General features: G+C 26.8%; 1 long non-coding RNA gene across 1 annotated transcript; it reads left to right on the top strand.

Moving 5' to 3' along the window:
• The first annotated feature begins 2655 nt into the window (after positions 1-2655).
• On the top strand, positions 2656-4948 carry LOC128282644 (uncharacterized). Its single transcript, XR_008272993.1, has 2 exons — positions 2656-2944; positions 4058-4948. It is a non-coding gene; the product is annotated as an uncharacterized LOC128282644 (long non-coding RNA).

Raw genomic sequence — 4948 nt, 5'->3', positions numbered from 1 at the left:
GTCTTGAACTTTGCATTACACCTTTAAACATGTTTTAATTTTTTAGAAATAGTGAAATCAATAGCTGCAAAAGGACAAACGCAAAAGATATGAAAATCACGGAGATATGGAAAATATAATTATAGAATTATATTTACTAAATATAATAGTGAAATCACGCAGTTAAGTTAGGAATTGAAATGGGTTTTCAGGAAATACAGATATTGGGTGAGGCTTTTTATTAAACTAACTCAAAAAAATAAATTAATTATCAAAATAATCTACCTTTTTAATTAAATATAAAAATAACCCGTTTTTTACAGTAAAAAGTGATAGAGCCATATGATATGGCGCCACCACAGTGCCACATCAGCAAGGAGTGTTAAAAAATAATTTTTTGATAGAGCCATATTAAATGACGCCATCAGTATAAAATACTAAAAAAATACTTAAAATTCTAAAAAGCGGGGACTTAAAAAATTTACTATTTTCGGGTGGAGCCATTCTAAATGGCTCCACCACTTTCTACCTTCGACACCTTTTGTTTTCTTTTCTTTTATTTTCATATTTCTTTTGTTTTTTTCTTTTATTTTCATATTTCTTTTATTTTTACTTTTTATTTTGTTCCTTAATAAATTGTATCTTTTATTTTTTTACTTTTATTATTTTTTTCTTATTTCATTTTGTTTATTTTGTTTTATTTTTATTATTAACTTTAAAAATTTGTAATGTATATTTAAAATATTTTATAATACTTTTTAAATTTTAATTATTACTTTTAAAATATTTTTTAACTTTAAATATGTATTTGTGAAATTAATTTTTATATATTTTAAAATGTATTTTTCAAATTAATTTTTAAAATTTTAAATATTAACCATATTTTAATAATATAAAATCATTTAAACTTTTAAAATTTGTAAATACAATTTCTTTAATTTCTTTTACATTTTTCACTTTTTTTAAATTTTGAAAAGTTTGGGGTCCTTAATAATGATTTTTCATTTCGGTAGAGCTATTTCAAATGGCATACCAGTTTCGCCACCCTTATTTTTTTCTTTTTCTTAAATTTGTAAATACAATTTCTTTAATTTCTTTTTACATTTTTAACTATACATTATAAATTTTTAAAGTTAATAATAAAAATAATAATTAAAATTTTAAAAAATTCTAAAATATTTTAAATATACATTACAAATTTTTAAAATTAATAATATAAATTAAATAAACAAAATAAAATAAGAAAATAATATAAAACTTAAAAAAATTAAGAAAAGACAAAATTTAATAAAAAAGTAAAAAAAAAAAAGGGTGGCGAAACTAGTGGCGCTATTTGAAATGGCTCCACCGAAATAAAAAATATTATTAACGTCCCTAAACTTTTCAAAAATTAAAAAAGTTAAAAATGTAAAAGAAATTAAAGAAATTATATTTACAAATTTTAAAAGTTTAAATGATTTTATATTATTAAAATATGGTTAATATTTAAAATTTTAAAAATTAATTTGAAAAATACATTTTAAAATATATAAAAATTAATTTCACAACTATATATCTAAAGTTAAAAAATATTTTAAAAATAATAATTAAAATTTTTAAAAAGTATTTAAAACATTTTAAATATACATTACAAATTTTTAAAGTTAATAATAAAAATAAAACAAAATAAACAAAATGAAATAAAAAAAAAAAAAAGTAAAAAAATAAAAAGATAAAATTTATTAAGGAACAAAATAAAAAAGTAAAAAAAAATATGAAAATAAAAAAAATATGAAAATAAAAGAAAAAGAAAACAAAAAAGTGTCAGAAGGCAGAAAAGTGGTGGCACCATTTAGAATGGCTCCACCCGAAATTGGTAATTTTTTTTTTAAATCTCTCATTTTTCCAAAACTTTAAGTATTTCTCTTGTATTTTATACTGGTGGTGCCATTCAACATGGCTCTATCAAAAAATAATTTTTTAACACCCCTTGTTGACGTGGCACTACGGTGGTGCCATATCATATGGCTCCACCACCACTTTTTACTGTAGAAAACGAGTTATTTTTATATTTAATTAAAAAAATAGGTTATTTTTGTTGTTCCAATAGGGTCGGAAGCGTGTAAATTATTGTACTAAAAAATCACACAAAGTTCAATTCCCAGGGAAGAGAGGTGGATCACAAGGATCTCTTAAATACCAAGTCTTTCCATAGTCAGAATATTCCTTCTATCGTAAGTTAATAGCACAATTAAATACTACTATTATACCCTCAAATATTGAAAGAAAAATAGGACAAGAAAGAACACAAGAATTTTAACGAGGTTCGGTAAATTATACCTACGTCCTCGGACACTAACACCAGATGATAACTTTATTATCTCCAAAATATTACAAACAAATAGAATTCCTTAAGAATTCTCAAATGGGAGAAGAGAGAAAACTAAGAGAGAAAGATTAGTTGGGATGGTTGAAATGAGAAATGGCCTAAAAAAATTAGGGACCAAAATTGCAATTATCCCTTTCAACTTTAAACAACTTGCCAACTTTTTTTTTTTCTTTCGGTGCCAATTGCACCTCCCACCATTTTTGACTTTTTAACACTTACCTTATTTGATTTTTCAACAATTTTAATAATTAATTTATTTTTTTAGTTAATTTAATAAAAAAGCCGGGTGAGGGTGATTCATTAACAGTAGTCAAGAAATGCCAGTCAACTGCAGCTGATTACTCTATTATTGGAGTGATTATCAGATATATCCAGAGCAAAAAATTATGTTTTCAGAAGATTGAGTTCAAGTATATCCCGAAAACAAAGAATATGAGAGCCCATAATATCGCGAAGGAGACATTAAAGAGAAGCGAGAGGGAATACCTGAAGAATGAAGAGACAGATGGGACAGATGAAATGAAATGACGAGAAGGATTAATGGTTTCCAGCCGTTGGAAGATTGACTAAGGGTAGATTAGGTTTCCCATTTTCAAGGTGCATTTAGTTTCTGTCGATTCATTTTTTATTTTTGTTTCTTTTGTTAATTCTTTAATATTTTGAAGGTCTCCACATCAGACTATGGAAGCCCGATTTGATTTTTTGGGCTTGTCTTAGCAGGTCTGAGTCCTTTGTTTTTCTTTAAGTTTAGTTCAATAAATACCCAGTCAATCCTTGATAAAAATAATAAATATAATTTTTGAGCAATATGTATTAAATCAAATACAATTAATAATAATTTTGAAAAATTACGTATTTAGATGGAATTTGAAAATTAAATTTAAGCTATTAAAATTATATCTTTAAATTATCTAAATATTTTGATATATTTATCAAATCAACTAAATTCAATATTAAAACTTTGAAAACTTTAATACAAATAAAATTCTTCTTATAAATTTCTCATCCAAACACACCCTAAAAGACATTCATCTCTTTTAAACCTTATTTTTAGAGATAATTTTTTCCTAATTTTTCATATATAAAATAATGCGAAAATTGGAAGAAGGGTAAACCAAGGAGATCAGACTTCAACTAGTTAATTAATAAAATTAATCCTCAGGTTTTCTTATAAAGCTTTAAAATTTTCCCCATAAAGCCTGCTGGTGAATTACCAAGCTCGGACTCACATCAATGAATTTACTATGATCTTTCATCTTTGTTGCTTTGTCAAAATCCAATTCCAATCATCATCTTTAAAACATATGATACTTTAATTTTGTAGAAAAGTTACTAACATATGATATTTGATTGCATGGATGTGTGTTTTGGGTGATTGTTAGAAACGAATTTATGTTTAATATGAGTATGTTTAGGGTGTAAATGAGATATTTGTACTTGTAAATTATTTGGATTTTGGTTAAAAGAACACAGATTTTACATAATTATTATTAAGTCAAACTTAAACTCGAGCAATTTGTGTTATTGAGTGAATCGATTTTTTGTGTCTTAATGCTTGAGTAATTTATTATGGTTCAATTTTTATGCTGAATCGAGCTTGAATTTTAGAAATTAATTCTAATTCAACTCGAGCTGAATTTTGAGTGAAGCTAAAGCTTCTTACGTCTTGAACTTTGCATTACACCCTTAAAGCATGTTTTAACTTTTTAGAAACAGTGAAAAAGAAGAGCTGCAGAAGGGCAAACGCAAAAGATAAGAAAATCACGGAGACAAACCAGTTCAGCCATTGCCACAAGTTCGAGCTAAGCTATTCCGAAACGCCATATCAGTGCGACGGATGCAAAGAACTAGGCGTCGGTTCATGTTATTAATGCAATAACAAGAAGTGTGACTTTCATCTTCATGAAAATTGCGGGTTGGCCAAGCCTATCGCCACCCATTCGTTCTTCAAAAACAGCAACTTCAAGTTCAAAAAGAAAGGGAATAGAGGCAAAACTTGTAAAGCATGTGGCAAAGATGTTCAAGGTTTCATGTATAAATTCAAGGAAACATATTTGCATCCTTGTTTGAAGCTCCCAAGCACCTTGAACGGCAATTTCAATCGTGGGTAGTTAAGACTTAATCTTGAAATGAAGGCCTTGACCGAGTGTTTGATATGTCAAAACAAGGAAATTTCTAAAGGGAAATTGAAAGGGTGGGCTTATATTTCGAGTTGTGGGAAACCCTGTTACCATGTTGGGTGTGTGAATAATATGAACTTCGAGAACTGGAAAACGGGTTATTTCAATCAATCACAAAATGAACTTCGAGAACTGGCAAACGGGTTATTTCAATCAATCACAAAGTGGTGGTGTGACAAATGGGTTAGTTTTTATCAAAGAAGAAAATGGGGAAAGTTCAAATGGGAGAAAGAAAATGAAGGATTATTGATGGAGTACGCTTTCGGTCTCATACTCCAATCTGTTTTAGGGGGTGCTGTTGCTTCTTTGCTTGGTATTTAGACTTTCTCTGTATTGCAAATAAGTGAATGCTGGTCAATGTTTGATTTTTATATTTTTTTACCTCAATATTATAAAAAAAAAAATTTATACACTAAAATAA

The sequence above is a fragment of the Gossypium arboreum genome, chromosome 10 (assembly GCF_025698485.1).
Source record: "Gossypium arboreum isolate Shixiya-1 chromosome 10, ASM2569848v2, whole genome shotgun sequence".
Lineage (NCBI taxonomy): Eukaryota > Viridiplantae > Streptophyta > Magnoliopsida > Malvales > Malvaceae > Gossypium > Gossypium arboreum.
The sequence above is the reverse complement of the archived record's forward strand: the minus strand, read 5'-3'. Positions and strand labels throughout refer to the sequence as shown.